The 25,481-nt window shown below is 39.1% G+C and overlaps 1 pseudogene; it reads left to right on the forward strand.

Annotated features, from left to right (window-relative positions):
• The window catches only part of LOC102909623 (mitochondrial dynamics protein MID49-like), a 38,284-nt pseudogene extending 35,157 nt beyond the window's left edge, over positions 1-3,127 (forward strand).
• The last annotated feature ends 22,354 nt before the right edge of the window (positions 3,128-25,481 follow it).

The following is a 25,481-nucleotide window of genomic DNA, read 5'->3' on the forward strand; positions in this document are numbered from 1 at the left end:
TGACATACTATGCTGCATAAATGTGAATAAGTGACAATATAAAAGACCAAAACTGTTTTATAAAGGATGCAGGGGATTTTAAAACTGACCTGTGTGTGTATGCTTGTGTTTGTGTGTGTGTGTGTGTGTGTGTGTGTGTGTGTGTGTGTGTGTGTATTTACGTAAATGTGTATGTACTTGTGTGTTTGAATATATGTAGAGGCCAGATGTCAATCTCAGACATCATTCCTCAGGGACTGTCCACTTTTTAAAAGTTGATACAGGGTCTCTTTTTGGCCTGGAACTCACCATGTAGGCCAGACTGGTTAGCTGTAGAGCCTCAGGGATCCACCTGACTTTGCTTCCCAGTGCTCTCCCAGATCTCCCAGATCATACTCTTGTGTTTACCTGATCTACTGAGTGATCTGCTCAGTCAACATGGACATTCTTTCCATGCATTCATTTGGTTTAATTTTGTGTCATTTATACTTGATTGCATTGTGGAAAGGCATCGGATAAATGCTGCTAATTATCTCTAAAGAACATTCGAATGGTAATAAAGGCTAACTTTAGGAAGTACACAGAATACTTGTGCTATTTTTAGAGAAAACTGAACAGCAAAAGGAAAATCAAATGATGTAATGTTTTCAACATTATTCTTGTATTTAGAGAGAAGTTTCCAATGCATTCATTCTCTTCAGAAGTGGTGGGAATTTCAAGGCAATCATGAATCCATTATGAAGCACTTTAGTGTGTCACTTAACATCAGGGGCAGCAAAAAGGACAAACGTGAAAGTCTGAGTGTGTTTTAGGGAACCAGCACTAAAAAACACAAACTGTTAGGAAACATGGATTTATTTTTGTTTCCAAGATAATGTTCACTTCACTAAACATAAACTGAGCTGGATAAGCCTCAAGTAGAAATATAGGCTTACAGCCACTCAGGTAGGACCAGTTTCTCCCATTAATAGTTATAATAGTAGAAGTCAGGTTGACTTTGGCTGTGAGCTGGGTGTCCATGTAGTGTGTCATCCAAGTAGAACGTGACTCTGTGAAAGGGGGGCTTGTGCTGATCATTTTTTTTTTTTTTTGGTCAACTTGAAACAAACTAGAGTAGTTTGGGAAGAGGGAGGGAGCCTCATGTGAGAAAATAATTCCATCCGGTTAGGGCATTTTCCTGGTAAATAAGTGATTGATGTGGGAGGGCCTGCCCACTGTGCATGTTGTCACTCTTAGGAAGATTGGCCTGAGTTGTATAAGAAAGTGGGATATGCAAACTGCAGGGAGCAAGGCAGGAAACAGCATTCCTCCATGGCCTCTGCCTCAGGTCTAGCCTCTAGGTTCCTCTCCTGCTGGAGGTCTTGCTCTGATTTCAACCCTTCATGATGAACTGTGATCTGGGGGTTGTAAGTTGAAATATACCCCTTCCCCTCCAAGGTGCTTTTGGCCATGGTGTTTATTATAGCAAAATGAAATATTATAGGACAGGCCTTCCCCATCACAAAGTCTGTAACCCAAGAGGACTTCGTTAGGTTACCTGAGACATGTGCTCATTCTATTTATAAGGTGCGACAAGGCATCTTTTGGCAACCTTTAAACATTTTCCTCAGTTAAATATATTCAATTAAAAATAGTTTGGTTTATGGGGTTCGGTTCCTGGGGCTTGCATGTTCAATTCCCAGGCGGGTCCTGGGACTCCAGGGTCCTTCCTACTCCCTGCATGCTCGGGTCGGGACGCTGATGCCGGGACGCAGGGAACCAGGGCAGAGTTCTCCCAGAAGCAGAGGAAGCAGCATGGTGGAGAGGGCCTGGACCGTGTGGTGGACTTCCTCCTGGCTAATGCTCATTTGGCGCTCGGTGTGAGCAGGGCTGCAGTGCTGGGCATTGCCACCCTGTCTGTAAAGCGGCTTTGCCATGGCCCCCGATGCTCTGATCTGTGTCACTTGGTCTGCAGCTCATCGACAGGGCCACTAGCCCTCGGGGTGAGGGTGAAACCAAAGTGGACGGCGGGAACTGAGCCTGCTGAGAGCCACATCACACCAACAGCCCCCCCCCCCCGCCCTGCCACCCTCAGCCAGTCCATATCTCTCGTGTCCCCCTCACCCTCCGCCCCAGTGGAGCCCACACCCACTCATTCTCAGAAGACACCAACACCTCAGCTCAGCTCCCCAGCGCCCCTTTGCCCGATGTTCCAGGAGAAGCTGCTGGCATTTGAGCGCAACCACGTGATTATCCCAGAAGCCCACGTGACTTTGGTGAAATAGCTGGCTGGAGACATTGCCTTGGAGCTGCAGGCTTACTTGAGGAGCAAGTTCCCAGAACTGCCCTTTGGGGCAATTGTACCAGGTGGGCCTCTCTATGAGGGGCTACAGGCAGGGGCTGCTGAGCCCGTGCGCCTGCTAGCACCTCTGGAGTTAGAACCAGGTCTGTGGAGCCTGGTACCTGGTATGGACACCGTAGCCAGGGAACCTTGATGCTGGGCTGTGCGCAGGACCCAGCTGGAATCCCATCCCCGTGGGCACAGCCCATAGGACTGCTTCCTGGTGGTGGGGTTATCTTTCCTCCCGTGTCTTGTTGGAGCTGCTATGGAAGGCCCCGGCAGCCTCTGTCAACTGGCCAGCCATTGGTAGCCTACTGGGATGTCTGATCCGGCCCAGTGTGGCTTCGGAAGAACTGCTGCTGGAGGTGCAACATGAGTGCCTGGAGTTCCTGTTAGCTGTGCTCATGGTGGTCCCTAGGGCCAGCACAGATGACCGTCATCTGCTGGCTTGGCCCCTGGAGGGGCTGGCTGCCAATCTCTGGCTGCAGGATCTATGTCCGGTAGAGGCTGCCTGTTCGCGGGCACTGGATGACCGGGATGCTGGCACTCGCCGGAGGTTGTTGCTGCTGCTATGTGGTGTGTGTCGTGGTCATCTGGCTCTGGTGTGCCTGGGCTGGAGTCACCTGATCCAGGTGGTTCTGCATCTGGGGCAAGAGGAAGTGGCCTGGACTAAGGAGGCCTTGGGGGAATCGCTTTCTGCAAGCCCTGGAGTTTCTGATGGGTAACTTGGAGCAGGCCAGCCTGCCCTGTCACTTCAACCCCAGCGTGATGACATTGGCTAACTATTGTACTGTGGTCTCCAGGTCCCTGAGAGCTTACTCTAGGTAAATGAGGACTGGGATTGGCTTGTTTTCTGATGCTGAAGAGCAGAAGCCACCTCCCTCCCAGGACACTGTAGAGCGGGGTTTGCTTTATTTTAGCCAGAGTGGAGGGGAGGATCCATTACCTAGGCCCATGGGTGGGCATGTGCCTGGGTGATGGTGACCAGGATTCCCAAATCCAGAGAGTCTGGGTTATTGTCACCTAAAGTGGCTAGTCTGGCCTGGCTTTCGGTGCCAGCCACACTGATGCCTCCTGGCCCTCTAGGGTTCACTTAGGATCTTGGGCTCAGTCTATCATCACCAGCAATGAACTCACCAAGAGTGAGACATGGCTTTTGATTTCCTAGGCTTCCCTAGGCAAAGGCTGGTTCCAACTTTTTGCCAAGAAGGAAACCTCATGTTCTTGCTTGGGTAACAGCCCCAGGATCCTGGAGACACACACAGCTGGTCATTAAGTCTCTGGGGCTGGAATCACCTAGTGCCCTGGAGAATAGCTTCTTAGCTGTTGAAAGATGTTTTCCTGATGGTCATGCATTTGTTTTTCTGGTTGAGTCCTCAGGCCCTGAAGTGGAAGGTGTCTCCCTTGCTGCCTGCCTTATGCCCCAGGGAAGGAAGGTCTTGTTTTCCTCCTGCTTGGTGGGTTTTCTCTGTAGGTCACAAATTACCTCTGGGGGAGCTGAGTTCTGTGCTGCCTACGTAAGGCTGTTCCATAGTGGTCCCTCCCAGAGCCCTGGGTGCAGCCCTGGCCTCTGCAGTGTGCCAAAATGTTTGATAAATGTCTGTGTCCTGACCTGGCACCCTGGTTAAGGTGGCATGGCTGGAGGAGGGAGATGAGCTTCCCTGCCAGGGGGCCTTTCTATTTTAAGTACCACTCCTCCTACACACACACACACACACACACACACACACACAGAGAGAGAGAGAGAGAGAGAGAGAGAGAGAGAGAGAGAGAGAGAGAGAGAAGTGGCAAAGCTATGCCTTAAGGATGTGAATAAAAGGAGAAAAATGAAAAAAATAGTTTATGGCCTATGAAGGGAATAATATTAAGGAGGTAAAACATTAAGAATTTAATGCATATGTATGATATTCCTAGAATACTGTTGTTCAACACAGAATAGGTTAGGATTGCATCTAAACATGGAGTGTTTTGAATCACAGAACAAGTTTTATGGGTGTATGACTTTATACAAAACCATGCTTCATGGGACAGTGAGAATACAATGTTTTCAGAAGGTGAATTAGTCACAATGGAGCAAGAAAATGTTGGCGCAGAAATGACTAATCAGAACCTTGTCTAACAAGGATTTCACTAGACAGAAAAGCAAGTTTTTCCCAATACATCCAACAAAATGAGAAAGATGGTGCCACATATGGTGAGAAAAGAGAAAAGTCAAAAGTCACACCTATTCTTGGCAGGATGTATAATGAATTAATAGTTTCTTCTGGAAAATGATGGGCATTATTAGCTGAACCTTTCTATCCCAACAGAAATGTAGTCATGTGTTCCCTAAAGGACTTGTAAAATGTTTGCTCCTGTATGGTTCATAATACCCCAAATTGAATTGTCTAAATATCTACCAGGAGGAGGTGCAGAAGGGTTATATTTTGATATGGTTTCAACAAAATGCTATCAAGAAATGACAACAAGATGAATCAAGCCTGCTGTCAACAATGTGGATTAGTGTTACAAATGTAATCCTTGACAAAATAATACAATAAAAGCTTATAGTGTATTAAGATTCTATCTAAAGGAATGAGCAAGCCAATCCAACATATGATGTAAGTTAGAAGGGCTTTTAGACCAGTGTTAACAATGCTTCCCAGGCATAGTAATGAGCACTTGCCTGAGGCTGGGAAAATTGTTTCTTGGCTCAGATGCTTATTTCATGGGTGTGTTAAGTGTTTGTGAAACACTAATCAAATGTGGTGCCTCATTTGTTCTTTTTTTCTCATGTAAATTATTCTTCAATAAGTATTTTTCTTAAAGTTTCTTGACTTCTTGTCTAGTACAGGATGAAATTCTAATACAATTCAATAAATACCATTTTAGGCAATGGTGTCTTAAAATATACAGAAACATTGATTAATTTTTAGTTTACAGGAATAACAGAATTAGGGAAAATGTGTTGGACGGTTTTATATCAGAACATGATATGATTATTTTACAGTTCAACTTTACTTAAAGAATAAAAACTAATCATATTTTAGAAAGTCTTGGGATTATAGGAAGATGAGAAAAATGTAACTCTTTTGTTGTACATGTAGTACTGGTGAGCTTTTCTAATATTTATTGCATTTCTTTTTTGTATAACTTGCCCATATTTGCTTTAAGATAGTTTATTTTAATTAAAAATACAATAGCAAAAGTTTTAAGAACTGTTTTCTAGATGGTATCAATAAGAATATGTTGAAAATAATTTCTGGTTATTATTTTAATGGAAAAGGAAAGCAATTGCCAGTGGCATCAATTTTGACTGATGGCTTATTAAAAACAAATAATACAAAATGTAATTTCTATTGCTGAACTGAAGTCTGGAGCCAGGTTTTACTCAATCATTCCTAATGCATTTAGAAATACTCACAGATACATTATGTCAAAGACAATTGAGTCTTAAAATCAATCTTGTCCTTTAAAATTGTAAAAAATTAGGTTCTGTACTCTGAACTCTTCTTTTGAAAATCTTTGCTATATCTAAAAACTTTCATGACTCAAATTAACAACAAAAAACAATACAAAACAAAAAAGCGAGCTTGGATTTGAGACATAGTTTGGTGGTAGGGACCTCGGGTTGGCCCTTAGCATCATACCAACAATCAAAAAAACAAGAGCTTTAACTATCTAAGAAGAAAACCCTGTACCAAGCAAAGCAAACCTCATTTTTAATTGTTATTTGGTTAGGAGGGGTTGTCCAAATGACCCCAAAGCAATGTAGGCTATTGTTTCTACCCCTGGTTGTCTTCCAGAAGTTGAAGATAAGACCTCATTGCTGAAGATACCACACATTTTGGATATAGGACTTGGAGGAATTAAGTTGTAACTGACCTGGAAGCCTGATTTGTGTAGACAAAATTCTAAACAGTCTTAGTAAATAAGAAACACAGAGACAAAGACAGGGGTAATAGCTGAAGAGATCAGAGAATAAGCAAAGAGCCACTGACTACCCTTTAGCATTTCCCACATGAGAGGGTTTCTTCCTGCCTAACCTGTGCTTTCATTGCTTTCCTGTTCTGCCTTCTCATTGGCTCTAAGCCCAGCCACACAACTTCCTCATCACCGTCTGTCTATACAGACCTCCAGGTCTCTACGGTTGGTACTGGGATTAAAGGCTCGTGTCACCACACTTGGCTGTGGCCTTGACCACAAAGAGACTCTGCCTGCCATGTGATCAGATTAAGTGCGCGGTCTACCACTGCCTGACTTCTGTTCCTGGCTCGCTATGACCTCTGATCTCCAGGCAAACTTTATTTATTAACATACAAATAAAATTACATTTCAGCACAATTAAAATATCACCATGGATTTGAATTGATTTCAATTTTAATTTTATATTTAGTAAGAGAGGACTAGCTCTCCTCCCACTGGAAAGTGCTATGCAAACTGCAAGGGAAGAAGAATCAATAGTCCTACTCATCTGTAAGACCTATGAACCACAACAATGACCAGCTTAGTAAGATATAGCAAATGGTACAACAGTGATTCTATCGTGGAGATAACCAACAGCTGTCTTGTTGGATTTAAGGCCATAAACCTAGCCAAATACTTGTGGGAGAGGAGTCAGAGGCCCTAAAAGAGGGCCTACTACTGCCATTTTCCTATGCCAATACAATTTCTAATTGTATTATAAAGAATTGTCTTTATACTAAAAGGTCAGTGTAGCTCTCACCCCTCACTGAAGAAGTTTCTTTTTTTTATAGCAGATAGGCTGTTATAGAGATCCACAATTGGTCAAAATGCAGATAATAAGTGACTATTATTATGACTACTACTATGGAGTAGCCAGTCCCTGTTCACATATACAATGGAACCTAAGGCTCAGTGCATCATGCAAGAGAAGGTGAAAGAATTTAAGAATCAGAGGATCAGGTTGCCTACTGCTGGAGAGTATCTTCTAGACAGGATCACAACATGACCGTGGTTGGAAAAAACAAGGGAAGTAGAAAAGAACCACCATTTGAAAAGCAGATACCATGACTGGAGTTTCAAAACATGTCTAACAATGAGACAGACATAACTATCAGCAGATAATGCCGTTCCTGTTGACGTTGTGTGAATGCAGAAGTTTCTCCCTGCAAGGATCAGTCTTCACAACACAGCAATAACTAGACTCCTTTTCTTCTTCATGAGAACATAGGGAAATAGAAGATTCAGAATTTTTTACTTTGTAGGAAAGAAATTTTCAGAAGTCCTATAAATCTGTGTGAAGTTGAATGTTTTATTCATCTGTGTTTCAGAACTTATCTTAGTGTATCTGACAGCTCTTTACTTGTTCAAAACTGGGTGTTGTAAATAAGATAGTAATAAATACAATCAAAGTAGTCAGTCCTGAAGAAAGATAAAGGTCTCATACATGTAACATAGTCTTGAGGTTATTTGACAGTTCATCAGTGAAGAGACACACAGATGAGAAAAATATTTAAATTTCTTGTTGGTATGATTTCAATTGGATATAAAGTTCTGACACTAACAAAGACAACAAAACTCAATGCCAGTGTAAATGAAGCATGAGAAAGACAGTGGCTAATCTATGTTTTTCAATGCAAGGAATATTTGAAATTAATGTAACCAATAAGACCAATAATACAAGCGACAGACAGCTTGTGCTGGCGAAGATGTGGAATAAGGAGAACACTCATAAGTTGCTGGTGGGAATAAAAACATGGGTAGCCACTATGGAAATCAATATGGTGGTTCCTCAGAAAATTTGGAATTGATCTACTTCAAGAACCAACTATATCACTCTTGGGCATATACCAAAGGATGTTCCGTCTTACCACAAAGGACACTTGCTCAACCATGTTTATTGATGCCCTATTCATAATAGCCAGAAACTAGAAACAACCTAGATGTCCCTCAACTAAAGAATGGAAAAGAAAATGTAGTACATTTACACAATGGAATATTACTCTACTGTTGAAAAATGACATCATGTAGTTTGCAGGCAAATGGATAGACCTAGAAGAAATCATCCTGAGTGAGGTAACCCAGACCCAGAAAGAAAAATATTATATGTACTCATTTATATGCAAATATTAGCCATTAAGTAAATGACAAACAACCTATAGACCTAGAGAGGTTAGGTATAGAGAAAGGGAATAGGAGAAACATGTGAATATCCCTGGGAGGAGAAAATAGAATAGATTTTATGGGTAGACTAGGGGAAGGTGGGGATGGGAACTAAAGGATCTGGTGGGGAAGGGAAAGAGAAGTAGGGTGAGAGAGAGAATGTGGGAAGAGAAAGCTGGAATTGAGGGGCATTTAAGTGAGGATATGGAAATCTAGTATAGTAGAAATATTCTAAGATATATGAAAGTGATCCTAATGAGGTATCCTAGTAAGAGGGGCTACGGAGTCCCATCTGGCCATCTCTTTTCACCAAATGAGGCCTCCTGTAGCTGGATTGGGCTGCATTCAATTGAGTTGTTGACCAACCAGGCCCCATGGAAATCCTTAAACAATCCCGGCTGTTGGGAAGAGAATGGGTTGCTCTTCACAATCTAATGAGTTGCTCTTCACAAACTGACAGTATGGCCCAGTGTCAAGGACACCACTTACACAATTTATCGAACATGGAGAAGTAGAGCTGGTGCCTCCATGGAGCCTTCACCCCTACATTCTAGTGTCTTTGGTGTGGAAAGATTCTCTTCAGGCTACCAAAGGAGAACTGTAAACACTAACCCAGCCACAAACCTTTTGACCTACAACCTGTCCTCCCTGCAAGATACACGAGAGCAACAATGGCACAGAACTTGCAGGTGTAGCCAATCAATGTCTGTTTTGACTTAAGGCCTAGTCCTTGAGACAGAACCCATACCTGACACTGCTTGGGTGACCAAGAACCAGAGACTAGATATTTCAGAGACTTAGGGTAAAACCAAACACTATTGGTCTAAAAAAAGAGCATCAATAAAATGACTCCTAATGACATTCTTCTCTGCTCATGGATCAGTGTATTATTTAGTCATCATCAACGAAACTTCATCCTGTAGCCGACAGGAATAGATACAGAGACCAATAGCCAGGCATTACACAGAGAGATAGTCCTTGGAACACACTGCTCTAAATGGGATGTCTCTATCAAATCCTTCCCCTCAGAGCTCAGGGAACCCTACAGGAGGGGAGATGGAAAGAGTGTAAGAGCCAGAGGGGATGGAGGAGCCAGGTCCTAGAACTCAATTAAGCAACATGGATATGAACTCACAGAGACTGAAGCAGCAAGCTCAGGGTCTACACAGGTCTGCACCCAGTCCTTTGCATATATATTATAGTTACTATCTTAGTAGTTTTATGGGACTCCTGAGTTTGTAAAGGTATGGCTCTCTGATTCTTGTGCCTGCTCTTGGGGGTCTTTTCCTTCTGTTGCATTGCCTTGTCCAGCCCAAATGTGATAGTTTTTGCTTTATTTTATTGTGTATTAAAATATCTTATATTTTGTTTTGTCATATTTGGTTGTTATCTCTTAGAAACCTGTTTTTTTCTAATGAGAGACAGAAATGGAGTGATCTGGAGAGGAGGGAAGGTGGGTAGGGACTGGGAGTAAAGAGAAAAGAAACTGTAATCAGAATATATTGTTTACAAAAAGAATCTATTTTCAATAACAGAAAAACACACACATATACAAAGTGGGCATTGCCCTTATGTTGTCAATGTGTTCTTTCATTCCAAGGAGATGAACTACTCTGATTTAAATAGTCATCTTAATTGCTTGAAAGTATATTCACAATAAACACCTGCTAAGATTGATTGATTGTACCCTTAAAAAAAAAGAAGAAACTAACACAGCCAAGTGAACTGGAAATATAAATTCCTTAAAATTAGTTAGACACTTGATAGGGGTTTACTTTTTCTTCTTCTCCTCCTCCCCTTCACTTCCTCCTCCTTCTTTTTCTTCTCTTTATTTGACACTTAAAAGTAAGTTTGGCATCAGAAACAAATTGTGATACTTTTTGAGATTTGTGAAAACTATAATACTAAGAAAAAAGTTCAATCAACTCTGCTATATATAGTTAATAAACTTGTCCTAGAGATATAGCCAACAAACATATGAGAAAATATAGGGTTACTGCAGCCTGTAAGTTTGTTATTTGGCAACATTTAGAGTTTTAGTTGAGTTATTTTCCACTCTAAATAATTATCCTTTCTACTTAATTTTGGATATGTAATTATGTATTGTTTCTTAAAGAAGCCCTCTGAGATAATAGGTTTCAAGCCTCATTAAACCTGAATCAGTCCTCATGTTTAAGGATCTTTTTCTGCTATTACAGTGGATGATAACATAATTTGTTTTTCAAATGTGAACAGTGTTGAGAGTGAAATTGTAATATGAACAACTATAGGTTCTATACTGCAATGATCTCCAACAAACCGGAAGTAGGTCATCTTCCTTATCTAATTCTCCTTGAGGTAAAGATTTGATAGATTGTACAGAAAGGGGATCACTTGTCTCTTGGGGTGCATTATTATCATTTCTGAGGTTATAGTGACATTGAAGTCTCATTGAGGAGAGTTGCTTCCTTCTAGCCAAAAGAATGACATTTTCTTCTAGGTAGAATTGTGTCAATGTCTCCTCTCTTAAGAATTAATTTTGTTGGGCAGATCAATGATCAAAATGATGAAGGTGAGTTTGCCTTAAGCCATGCTAAAGAGATAGAAGGAATAATTTGTCCTCTAATGAGATAATGTATTTTCCTTCTTAGAATTCTGGCCCCTAAGGATAGTCTCTCCACGACCCACTATCAGGCTCTGTTGAATCTTTGTTTCTGAGTTTGAACTCAGAAAGCTGTAACTGTCCCTTTTAATTATCTTCTTTGTATTTTGGATGTTAGTCAGAGGCCAAGCATGCTTTCTGGGACACCTTGGCCTTCCCGCCCCCCTCTTTTCTCTAATGCTCTTCTCCCTGACATGTTGCTTGTCTCTACACCTAAATCAAATGGCATGGCTCTTCCTCCCTCTTCATCTCCCATTTATAAATGCATGATAAACTTCTCGCTAAAACTCACCTTTTGTGGTCTGTGAATTTAATTTTTTGAATTTGTGGTTGTTTTGGTGATCATCAAGTTTCTAGGACCCTAGATTTCCAAGTAAGTCACCAAAGACGTGCCAAGATTCCTGTATCTCTTACCATTTAGGTATAAGTTGAATCTCATGCTTATCTCCCCCTGCCCCCCGAACTTCCCGAACATTCAGAGGTAAGTTCTGTGTTCAATTGCTGTAGTTTCTCATACTCCAGCATTTATTTTCTGCATAATTCTTTACCCCAGTTCCCCAAGTCTGTGTTATATAACCTCACTATGTCTCTCCCATGTTCCCTTAGCATTTATAAAGTGGCTACATAGTTTCTGAAAAGTTTTCCCTATTGCACATTGCTTTAAGGTATATATGGAATTTAATATCACATGGAAACAATATTTTTAAAAAGCCTTTTAGCAACAACATTATAAACAATAGCTACTATATACTCAGCAATGTTACTCTTTCATGTAAATTGCTTTTAATCATTATGTTATCCCTTTGTGGTAAATTCCCAGGTTCCACTGCCAGTGAGACTAACCAATGACTGGATTAGCTGCAAACTGTTATTAACTTAAATTTGCTTGAAGTAGCACAAAGAAACCATTATTGTCTACCATTTACACATCAGATACAGAATAATTTAATACAATGAACAATTTCTTAGAACACAAATTATTGCCAGTTTCACAATCATGAACTAAATTCATTTTTAAATAGAAAGCTATGCATTCTTTTAGATACTAGACATGTATACCACACATATGTACATACAGCATACACATATAATTTTTGATGTGTACAGTGTGTGCACATGTGCACTTGTGGCCTTGTCATTTTAATTGTCCTGTATTTCTGTGAAATTAAATCATGCCATCTTGGTAGTGTTACTGCTATAGCAATTTAGCCAATTAGTTGCAGCATTCTTGGGTTTGATAGAATCAGTGAAACTTTCCCCGATGAGGAAAAGGATTGCATTCACTTCCATAAATTGTAGGAGTCTCCTATTAACTCAGAGAGACCCTGTGGCTTTGAAGAGTAGCGAGGACCTTGCCAGCCTTGGTTAATTTTAGAATATTTTCTTTTTGAGGAGCCATCTATTTACTAATTCCCCCTTTAGCTATAGGTGCTGACTTTGGTGAAACTCATTAGCATTGGTAATTCTTGGAGAATATGTTTTCCAGAGGAAGACTTTAATGTGGATCTACATCTTGCAATATAAGTCAGGAGAGCAAAGTAGAAATGTCTGAATACTATATTTCTAATATTTCATCCAAGAGAATGAATTCAAGTACTATCTGAATATGCTGTGACAGCATATTTTTCAGGTGAGAAAGATAAATTAAAAATATGGAGCTGGGCGGTGGTGGTGCATGCCTTTAATCCCAGCACTCGGGAGGCAGAGCCAGGCAGATATCTGTGAGTTCGAGGCCAGCCTGGGCTACCAAGCGAGTTCCAGGAAAGGCACAAAGCTACACAGAGAAACCCTGTCTTGAAAAACAACAACAACAACAACAAAAAAAAGGATAAATGCAATAGGAAGAAAACATTGAGAAAATTAATAATCTTTTACTTTTAAAGTATATTTGTCCATTAATAGTTGTTCTGTGAATACTTTCATGTTTTAGTTGGTCATCTTGAAAGTTATCTCTCCCAGACTTTAAGGTAGTAAAACTTCCACCAATAAAACTAAATGATAAGGTTAAAGAAACAGTAAATAAAAGCACAGCAACAATATACCATACAATTGTAGAAAATGTTTAAATGGTAGTAAAAGATGTGAACAGTAGTTTCCAAATATCAACAGGGGTTGGCTTGGGAGAATCCAAGTAACTTCAACTTCTGTTCAGTGGGTGTTAGAGAGGGAACCAGGGGTTGGGTTAAAAAAGGCAATGTTTCCCAAAATATGACTAGTAGCTCCACTCCGGAAGGCAGTAGAAGGAGAGCCATGTGAGTCAGGGAGAGAAGGTGGACATCTCCAGAAGATTAGAGCCCTTCATGGGGACTCGGAGATGCTTGTACTTCACCATTTTGGTTGACTACCAAATGGACATAAAACTGTAAGGAAAAAACTACACACTCCAATAAACACACACCACTAATTATCTCCTGCAGCAGACTGCAGTGTAATCAGGGAGAAGACGGAAGATGAAGTAAATAAGCAAGAACTCAGGAGAAGTGGGAGGCAGACATCGCTTATGGAGATTCTCAGCTGCTGCTTCACGCCTCCACCTTCAGATGCTGAATATAAGTGCAAAAAAAAAAAAATCCAACCCCAAACCAGATTGTGCATATTTTTTTCTCCTCTTCTATTGGAAAGTGGAAATAATGCTAAGGATGAAAGAACAGCTGAATGCTAGAGTCATGGTGAATAGGTTTGCTTCTACCAATTAGGTTAGGGGAGTGCCCTGTTCAGGGGCTGCTGCTGCACAAGGCTGGGATGCATCCCAGACAAGACAGGGCTGTACACTGCTGTGAGGTACTTAACATCATTTGGAAGGGATGAAGCCCACAGAGTCCCAGTGAGCCCCTTTTCTTCTGCAGCCTCTTGTGTGCTATAGATATCCATTTCTCAAGAGCAGCTCAGGGGAAAGAGTCAAGGGAGAACTCACCCACACTGTTTCACTCCAAGTACGTCTACACAGAGCTGACAAGTTGCCACGTTACATGGGAAAAAGAAGAAAGAAAAGCCAGCGTATGAAGGAACAGGGGGTGACTTTATCTAGAAGGAAAACAACCCTCGGATTTACAACACCTCACTGCCAGTCTCTGAGCCCTTTCCAGTAAGACACCTGTTAGGGGAATAAAATAAAATAAAAAAACAACTGAGTTTAGATCTTTGGCAAGATTAGTGAAGAATCTTTGAAGCTAAACTCATTATTGAGAACAAAAAGGATGAAAGTCAGTATTAAAGAATGAAAGCAATTTTAAAAGTAGTTTTAACACGACAGATGTAGAGTAAAAAATAACAAGTTTGCTAGATAATTAGATAAATTCTATCAAAGAAGCCATTATTCATATTTGTCGTAGAAATCACAGCATGTTTCTCACTACATCTTCATAAAAAGGCATGATTAAAGAGATGCCATAGCCATTTCATTTAACTTTCAAGTTCTAAAACATCACTTTCAGGGATGGACAAAACTCTTTTGTTCAAGGGTGCTGGAGAGATGGCTCAGCAGAGAGGAGCATTTGTTACTCTTGCAGGTGACCTGGGTTCAGTTTCCAGCACTCATATGGCAACTCACACCTGTCTGCAACTTCAGTGTCAGGAGATACAACATCCTCTTCTGACCTCTGTGGACACCAGGGACATATATACAGGCAAAAACCACTCACATGCATAAAATAAGCAAAATACATATATCTAAAAATTATAAAACCAATTTGTTCAACATATTCTTTCTCTTGAGATTTATGAATAGTGAGTTTTCAAATTTTGCTTCTGTATGTGCACTACTGAAGGCATGCTGTCTAATAATTTCTGCTCATTGTTCACCTTGTAACAGGAATAATATTGCCTGGAGGAAAAGTAGTAGAGAATTACACACTCCATATCAGCAGTGTCACCAACTGAGAGAGACTTGGGAAAGGCAATATCTCTTGGGTATCTTCTCTTTTACAAAGGTATAAATACTTGACCCATTGAATCTCCAGAGAAAAGAGTTTAATCATCTTGGATCCTAGTGTTTAGTTTTTTTTCTTAACTACTAGTACTCTCTAAAATACGTTAATGATTCAAAAAAAAACTCTAAAAGTCATGATTCTGAGAAAAGGAACAATATGGGTAGGAATGCTGTTAATCAGGATGGGAGGGAGATAACAGAGGGTTAGGGTGGGAAAGAATAGTTAGAATATACCATATATGTGCATGAAATTGTCAATTAACAAAATTAATAAGTGAAAAAACAATGACAACTATAGGGTGGAAGAAATGGAGTGATATGGCTTATGTAAGTCTTGACATTGTTACAAATATGTGAGCCCATCAATAACAAGGAAGTGTTAAATGGTGTCCAGAGGCTGCAGTGAATAACATTCTTTGATTATACTTGACATTTTCTACCCTTGATGCTATTATTCTCACTAGGTTTGCCTTATTAGTTACTATTTGTTGTCATTCATTTGGTTACATAAGTGTCTTGCAAGGAACATAGAAACAAGGAAGAACAAGTAGAGGAAAAAACAGGCCATATGAGAGATAGTCAGTTTGAATTAAAAGTATTAGCTTATATGAAGACATTTAATGTCACACACATCAATGCCTTATATCTATGACGTCTTAATGAAATATGTTGTGCTCATATTAGAACAAATGACATTATAGTTCAAAATTTTCAGTTTATATCTATATTTTAAAGACAGAGGCCATTGACTGAAGCCCATTAACTTTTATTCAAGGCTCTAAGAAGACATTGTTCTAGCTCATGGTAGAGATGGAGAAGTACCAACCAGGTGTCTCTTCAAAGAAGGATTTGTTGCCGTAAGGAATTATTTCAGCTGCAGGTGGTAATCTCACATGAGATGATGCCTGAGTCAACACATTCCAGTGATTGATGGGGCTGTCTGTAAAGACCTGGCCAGTGAATCCAAGTGATGATCACTAGTGATGGACCTTTTAGTTCCAAAGTGCCTTGTATGGTAGACAGGATATTTTGGCTAATGCAACACATTGGCTTCTCTGTGTATCCAACCTGGCCTTGTTTCTCTCATATCCATAGGCATTAATCAAAAGGCACTCCTTATGTATGCGGTGGCATAGCCATGTAATTTCAGCATGAGGGAGACTGAAGCAGGAGGATAAGAGTTCCAGTCCTGCTGGGGTTATACAGGAAGAGCCTACTCCCTGGGCCACAAAAAAAAAAAAAAAAAAAAAAAAGTGTGTGTGTGTGAACCTAAAAGCAAGATATCCCTTAATATACACAATATATAGTAACCACATATATTAATCTTTTCCACATTGATTACTATATATGAATATATAATTTTACATGTCTCTCTGTGTGGAAGCCCAGAATTACTTCTTCTAGTCTAATTTATACCCTTGATACCCCCTCCCAGCAGAGATAATAAAATGCTCACAATTTTGAAATGCAGAGACAATAATTGCAACATATTGCCTCTTAAAGATTCTTCCCATACATTCACCCTTTATTTGCTAGCCTATGAGCATTCAAGATGAAGTAGCCAGTATGGAAATAGTTAAATATTTCAACAACTGACTGTGTCCTAAGAGTAGTTTGTTCTCAGTAAAGTAATACAGTAAAGTGTATTAGCCCTTATAGCTAATACAGAGCCAGGTTTAGGGCAGGAGCGTGATGCCCCATTAAGTTAGGAGCTCTTATGCTGTGGGATGGTCTGTATGTCAAATAAAACACTGATTGGCCAGTGGCCAGGCAGGAAGTAGGTGGGACAAGGAGAGAGGAGAATTCTGGGAAGCGGAAAGCTGAGGCAGAGAGACACTGCAGCCGCCGCCATGACAAGCAGCATGTGAAGACGCCAGTAAGCCACCAGCCACATGGCAAGGTATAGACTTATGGAAATGTATTAATTTAAGCTATAAGAACAGTTAGCAAGAAGCCTGCCACGGCCATACAGTTTGTATGAAATATAAGTCTCTGTGTTTACTTGGTTGGGTCTGAGCGGCTGTGGGACTGGCGGGTGACAAAGATTTGTCCTGACTGTGGGCAAGGCAGGAAAACTCTAGCTACACTCTTACTCCCAGAGAGGAAGACATAAGCACATGTACAGTTTTCCAGACGCTCAACACCCCTTGTGGAAGGGCACCACCCTCACTGATCTACAGTCTATACTACTATGGAAGAGTACCTGTAGCTCTGCCCCCAAGAAGGCCGCTCTACCAGCTTTTCAGGTAAGTGTAGGAAAATGCTTCACACAAAGCAGACAAAAGAAATGTCCTTCACTAAGCAAATAACACCTTTACTGAGAGACCAATTTCTTTTTCTTTTTTCTATTCTTTTTGTCTTGCTTCAGTTTTCTATGGCCAATTGGAGCCTTTCCCTATGAACACAAAATGAAAGCAGTCGGGTGTGGGGTGTAGAAGGAAAAGAGAGAAACACACAAAAAGTGTTTTCTCCTTTTGTGGTTAAAGTGTTAAACAAACACACAGACATCCTGATAGAGTATGTGTCAGTTTTCAGTACAAGACAATTTAGACATCTCTTTCTAAACTCAGGATCTATATAGAGACATCAGTAAAATTTACTGAAAAAGCAAGAAGACATTCTAAGAAATTTGAGCAAATGTGCCTGTGTGTCTCAGCTTTACTTCAAGAAATAACGGAAAACTAAAAACTTCTTAATTTCTCAATGATATTTATGAACACAATGCCTGATGAAGGTGTGTGAACATTTATAGTCCCTTGATATTGCTAAATGACATCTTAACTTACAACAAAAATCACACAAAAACTCAGTGTTTTAAATAAGCTCATAATTTCACACTGGGCCACACTCACAGCTATCGTAGGCTGTGAGCAGGCAATAGACCTCAGTTTGGACATGCCTCGATGAAATAGGACAAGTGATATGTCGATACATCCACTTATCAAATGTGAAATACTTTTGTATGTGAATATCTTTGTAGCTGAGCAATGTGTTGGCTCTGAGTAGACTGGAAGTGTTACACACAGAACATGAAAGGGTGGGAGAGGAGAGAGCAAGAAAGTGAGAGGAAAAAAACAGCAATTTGCGGAAACTGTTATGAAATGTGAGCTTGTCCTTTTAACTTTTCTTATTGCATAAAAATTCAGACTCAATGTTTGGAAAAGAAGAAAACTATCACCTTAAAGGCAGAAGAAAGAAACACAAAGCTTCAGCTATAATAAAGTAGCTGTGAATATGCATTTGCATAACAGAGTCAACATTGCACACATTGTATGGCTCCAAAAGTGGCCCCGAGTTCCTAAATGGCTATAGGAAGTGGCTGCAGAGAGAAGCAACCAATTTGCTGCCTTCTAAAATGAACATATCATTAAGCAAGGGGTCTGAGCCCACAGAGACTGTAGTAACTCTTTTCCATAGCTACCAAGTACGTGACAATAACAAGATCATAACAATATTGTATGGATATAAAGTTGATTTGGTTTTTGACAGGTCAATTGCAAATTGATTTTTTTTCTTGCAATTTGGGGCTGCAAATTAATATATCAATACCATTTATGTTCTAGTTCCTCTCCTGTTGCTGTGATAAAACACTCTGACCAAAAACAACTTAGGAAGGACAGGTGTCACTTCCAAGTCACAATATGTCATTGAGAGGAGTCAGGGCAGGAGCTCAAGTGGAAACTGAAGACATCATGGAGAAAGGTGCTTATTGGTTTGCCCCCTGGCTCATGCTCAGCTGGTTTTCTTATACAACCCAGGGCAACCTGCCTAGGGACGGTGCTGCCCACAGTGGGATCGATTTTCACACATCAATCACCAATCAAGACAATCTGTCACAGACGTGGTCACAGGCCAATCTGATTGAGACAATTTTCCAATTGATATTTCCCTTTCCCAGGTGACTCTAGATTGAGTTGTCAGTGATTAACTATGACAGCACTAAGATACTATTTGTTGAACTGTAGCTCTATGGAGTTTATTTGTTGCTCGCTCTCTGTCTCAGTTTCCCCCTGCCTCACTGTCCTCTGTCTTTATTCCTAAGGTATTTGAGGTACTTATTTTTTTTCTTTCTCTGCAGAAAACTAAGTATAAAGAATATCATAGATATTCATAGCTATAATGGAACACCTTGCATGGGGAATAATTTGTTTAGGACCATCCAAGACACTGTCTACCTCTCTGTGTTAATGTCTGCAGTTCCTTTATTATAGCTCAAAACCCTGGTTTCTCTTATAATATGCAGATGATAGTGGCAGAGAAAAACAACACACTATCATTTTTTTTAGTACTATAATCTGAGTTAGCAGAGCTGATCTTTTCTGAAAAACATCTTTGGAAAAGATAAATGAGAAAAAAATGTGCAGTGTTTAAGTCCCAAAGTTTTGAAAGTAAAGTCTTGTTTTTCTCTAATAAAAAAGCCTGTATTAAGGCTGGGCAAGGCAACCTAATGAGGAATAGGATCCCATAAGCCAGTAAAAGAGTCAGAGACAGCCTCTGCTCCCACTGTTAGGAGTCCCACAAGAAGAGCAAGCTACACAACTGTAACATTCATGCAGAGGACCTAGGTCAGTCCTATGCAGGCTCCCTGGTTGTCGGTTCAGTCTCTACGAGCTCTTAAGAGCTCAGGATAGATGATTCTGTGGGTTTTCTTGTGATGTCCTTGACCTCTCTGTGTCCTACGATCCTTCCTCCCTCTCTTCAGCAGGATTCCCCGAGTTTGGCCTAATGTTTAGCTGTGGATCTCTGCATTTATTTCCACCAGTTGCTGGATGAAACCTATCTGATGATGGTTGGGCTAGGCACCAATCTGAGTATAGCAAAATATTGGTATGTATCATTACACCATGTTTTGTATATCCATGAGAGGCCTGCCCTTTTCTGAATAGAGGTGGAGGAGAAGTGGGGGGGGGCGGGGCAAAGAGGAGGTGGGGGGAGGGGCTGGGAGGAGAGGAGGGAGGGGAAACTTGTCAGGATGTAAAACAAACAAATAAACAAATGCACCACTGATTATTTAGAATGACTTCCTGAGGAAGGGTACCTTGAGAATAATTAGGGTATAACTTTTTATCAGTTAACACTTACACAGAATTAAAATGATGTTTTCATCACATCTAGACTCCTTCTAATTGTGAAGTGTTTTTAAACACAGTTAAAAGTCACATATTCAAAACAGATTTTGTAAACACGTTTGACATATTTGTTTCAGGTCATTTCATGTGAAAACACATTGGTTATGTGTTGACTGTACAGGGGCTCTCAGAGATGAAAGCCTCACACCTGCTTCTGGCACTTTCGCCCCTGTGCTTGGGCGGATTAGTTTCTTCTTCTGCTTACATCTTTGTGTATTCACTAAGCTCACCTAGCCTCACCATATGCTATTGAGTTGGATGTTTTTTATTATTGACAGCAACAAGGGCACACATGCATGCGCATCTTACCTTTTTCACTCAGTATTGTTATTAGAGCATATCTTCATGGATTCACGAAGTTCTCTTCTGTTACCTCCTGAGTAGCTCTCCATCACCTGAACATGCTTTGATGTTTAATCCTATTCAGTTTTAGGCAGCTACAGTGGTTTCAATAATTTGCTGTTATAAAAACCATGCTACGTGTTCCTAACACATATGTTAGATTTCTTTCAGTTACAGAGAACCTATACAAGAGAAGAAACTAAGAGTCAGAGTGAGTGTGAGCATGTAGTGTGTGTGTGTGTGTGTGTGTGTGTGTGTGTGTGTGTGTGTGTGTGTGGTTTGATTTATCAGTTCTCTCACAGAAGACTAGTCTAGCATACTAGACTCACTGTAAACTAGCATCAATTTACAGTACCACTAGAAGTAAATTAAGTATTCTATTTGCTCAAAAAAAAAAAACACTTAGAATTGTCCAATATCAAAATGTTTGACAGTGTGACACAAAAGAAGATGTGTTAAGGTAATGAGAATGAGATATTCAATTGCTAGACTTACATTTTGTTAAGGCAGTGTTATTCCATACGTTCATTAGCCTTTTGCTATTTACATACCCTGTTGATTTATAGCTACTACATCACTTCTTGTGATGATTTGTATTATTTATTTGTGCAGTGTAGATATGAATTATTTGCCAGGTTATGGATTGTAAATGGCTTCTGACTTAACATTTAACTTCATGCTAGGATACTTCTAAGCACAGAAGTTTGTTCATTTGTTTTAGTACAGAGGTAGAAAATGATCCCATTGTTCTTAAGCTTATCAAGCTTTTCCTTTATAGATTATTTTTTTTCCTATGCAATCTTTACAAAGCCTAAGGTTGTTAATAATATCTGTTTTCCTTTTTATCTAGGGCCTTTATTGTTTGTTTTATGTACTTAGGTCTTTAATCTGTTGAGAATTTCCTTTTCCTCCTGAAGGTAATAGGGCCTCGATGTTTTCCACTGTGACTAGGCATCTTCCCTTTAACACCTCCTGCATGGCTCACATATTTTCTTCTATTTCTGCCACACACATTTTCCCATTTGTTCTTTAGGAGTATTTCTGTACTTTCTCTTCCAGCATTCACAACAAACTATTAATTAATATGGCTTAAAGTTAAATTACTCACCAGTATTCTTTAAAGGTATCTTAGCTATTTTTAGTAATTTAACTTTACATATTAATTTTAGAATTAACTAGTGAAATTTAGAATTGCAAATATTACTTGGTCATATTTGACCAAGTAATTCCATGAACAGTTAAAGTCACAAGCAACCAATGAGCAACTTTCAAGGTCCTCAATTAATCAGAACGTGTTATATGCCTGCATGAAATTGTGAAAAGAAAGAACAAAATTAAAAAAAAATTACTAAGAACTTCTGTAAGTGTGGATGGTGGAAGAGAGGGAGTGCTTCTGATTCAGATTGTACAGGTGCTGTAGAGCTCTAGATTTGTAGAAGAAATAGAACACTGAGTTCCTCAGAAAACCAAACAAAATTGACAACAACAATAGGAACAACAGTCCTCAAACCAGTCATGTGAAACTCTTGACCTCTAGAGGCCCTATGAGAGCATGCTTGAGCATGACATCTTTACTGTGTATTGGTCATTTGGCCTAGGAATCCAGAATATTCCATGTTTCATGAAGTAAGCCAATTGTTTGCAAGCAAATTGACTTCTGGTAAATAAACTCCTTCCGGCCTATGCATAGTGATAGTGTTCATTTTAATCTTCATTCACGTGTATTTATTCTGTGTCCCTGCTGGGAGAATATGTCTAATTAACTATATGCTTTACATAGAAAGTGGTATACAGCTTTTGCTCAAAGCAATAGAGTATCATATTTATTTAAAACCTATTCTATCATAAAATCAAAACATGACTTTGTTCTTAATATTAATTTTACATTCATTGTATTTTAATTCCATTTCTTTACCTTGTAAGTTGATATTGATTATCTTTTTCAGAAACTGTAATTTCCATGAATCAAGTCATCCACCTGACCTAGGATGTTCAGATTGGCATGTTACAGGCATTTTCTTCTTTGAAAATCTGTTCAAAATAATACCATTCTCTGGAGATCTAACTCTGGATTTGCATTAGCTAAGATTTAAAGTTTCAGATATGGCAGTAAGTTAGATGACAGCTTTGTTGATTAACATATTGTTTTGTATTTTTCTTTGCAAATGAAAGGTTCTCTGCCTGTGCATTGGTTTCTTGCAGGACAGGTAGACTGGGTTACCCCTGGGCTTTGTATAGGACCTATGTGAAATCCCTTGGTTGTGTCAGCACTATTCTAAAGAAGCCATCTCCACTTTCCCCATACTAAAAATATCAGTAAGGTATGTGTGTGTATTCACATTTCACATTGTTTGAGAAACACTTGCAAATGTATAAAATAAATTATAAAAAGTCACAAGAAATAAAAAAAAAGGCAAAGAAAAAAGAACAAATGAAATACACTCAAGAACATGGCTCCCATTAAATTATGTCACAAGGTCTTCACTCCTTCCAGGAGGTCACCAAAAGTTTCACATCAAATATCATCTGCATCTAGTGAGTATTGCCTTAGGTTTTCCTACAGAGGAAGGACTGAGTAGAGTGTGACCTTCTGGATGCTGTTAATTCATAATGCTACTTCACTCTCTGCAAAGGTTATTTCAATTTATAACTCAGCCACTCTTGTATGAAAATGTCTATTTCTCCACATATAATCTATTTCTTGTTGTTCTGTAATTTTATTAACATATTATTTAATATCTGTCTTATATTATTACTTTAGTCATTATTAATTGGTTAAAAAATACAAAATTTTGTTTTCACTCATATGACTATTAAAGCAGTCAAAATGATCATAGAATGTTATTTGATATTTTATGAATTTTCTCCCAAATCAATACTTTTTCTGTAACTAAGACACCTGTCATTCTCTTAGTGATTATCTTTTAAATTGCATGATTTTATATAATATATAAGGACAATAGCCCATTTTCTGTCCCATATATTAACATACATTAAATGTTTTCTCTGAGAACATGTGTTATAATTTAATTTCCATAGTTTAGTATCAAGAGAGTGGAAACTGAACGATAGTAAAATGTTTGGATCCAGGGCATCTTGGGGTTATTAGGATAAGATTCTGCCGTGAGGGTGGAGTTCTTGCAAATGATCGCTTTATAAGAAGAGGGAAAGATATCAGAAGACATGCATAGATTTATTCTCTTTCTCTTGCTTGGTGATTCCTAATGTCACCTTGAGCTTCTGAAAGCAAGAAGACCATCCCTATATATGGTCCCTACCTTTTTTTGCATGAGAAACATGAGTCAAAATATACTTCTCTTCTTTATAAAATGGTTTGCCTAGGATATTTCATTATAGTAATACAAAGTGTAATAATAATGAAAATTAAAATCTCGCTTTTTCTTTTATTATGCATGATTTTTAAAAAAGATGTTACTTTACTAATATTTCACTTTTCTTTTGGTTTGGTCCAATAAAAGATTCCTTTGCTATTTCTATCATTATTACCAAATTCTTGTGTATTACATTCAAATAAAGATTACATAAATATTTATGTATATTTTATTTTATTAATTTTGTATTGTTACATAATTTTATGTACAAATCTTGAAATTTAAATCTATGTCTGCATACATGTAGAAGTAGTTTGACATAAACGGGGAATCTTATACTATTATGATTCCAAATGTTCAGATAATTGTACCAACAGGAGTCATTGAGTAATCATTCTTATGAAGTTGAAATACTTAATTTAGAATTGTCTTCTGGACTTTTTATTCTCTTTTATTAATGATATACTAATGCTAGAATTTTATTTTTTAATGATGTCTGATAATGTTTGTAAACCTCTGTTGATTTTATTGATAGTATTTTCTATTCATGTCATGAAGGTGTAGTGGGCATTCATTGTATGAGAGAGGAAGTGGCAGGCTCTACAGAAATTTGCCTTAAGGCCACATTTTCATACAGAAGATAACCATGGGATATAATCAAGTTTACATGAACTCTATTGATATATAGAGCAAGAAATACTAACCAAAGACCTAAAGAGAGTCAATATGACAAAGCTTGTATGAGAGGTAGGCTTGTGAATAGATTTAAGCTAGAAAGTTAGTAATAAGTGAATTAGAAGGGCCATCTTTCTCCGGAAGAGATGAGCACAATCATGTGCAGCTTCCTAAGATAACAGATGGAGATGGAGTATTTTGCAAATGCAAAGACCACTGGCTTGGCTGGAACAGAAAAGGCACAGCAGGGAGACCACAGGCTGAGTCTGGTCCAGGGATCACACTGTTCATAATTTAAGTCCTATTCAGATAATTAAAGAAAATATGAACAACAAGAAGCCTACTGAGTTCACTTTTGCAAGAGAGAGATACTATGGAGTTAATATGGCTTCAACATAAAAGATTAACTTGGTGGAAACAAGATGCACATATCCCCTCCCCCATACACATAATTAAACACAAAACTAACCTTAAAACAAGAAAATTAAAAAAAAATCAGTTGCAAGCATGTTAAAATTAATATACGATAAAGTTACTCTATGCTGATAGGGACAAATGGCCCAGTACACAAATGCATTTGGTACAAGTTTTATGCCAGATGATAAATGGTTCAAAGGTTCACATGTAAAGCCATGAGCTTTTAGAAACTGCTGAATGTATGTGGAGTGGCTGGTGAACAATAAGTGAGCTCTTTCAGTCTCACTGTAAAAAAGGCCTTTCTTATGACCCCAAATTCAAAGCCCACCAACACAGCAACAAGTGTTTTTGTCTGGTAAAAATGACCTGACTGTAGTAAAATAACCACGGTAAGGAGACTGCAGGGATGGCTGGGAAAGCTCTTGCCATGCCAACCCAAGGACTAGAGCTTGTGTCTATTCTACCGATAGAAACAGCTGGTTGTGGCAATTCTCCCCTGTAGTCCAAGTTCCAAGTTCAATGAGAGTCCTTATCTCAAAACATAAAGTGGAAAGCAAGAGAGGACACTGAACTTCACATCATCCTCTAGTCGCCCCATACACACACACATACA

The sequence above is a fragment of the Peromyscus maniculatus genome, chromosome 19 (genome assembly GCF_049852395.1).
Source record: "Peromyscus maniculatus bairdii isolate BWxNUB_F1_BW_parent chromosome 19, HU_Pman_BW_mat_3.1, whole genome shotgun sequence".
Classification (NCBI taxonomy): domain Eukaryota; kingdom Metazoa; phylum Chordata; class Mammalia; order Rodentia; family Cricetidae; genus Peromyscus; species Peromyscus maniculatus.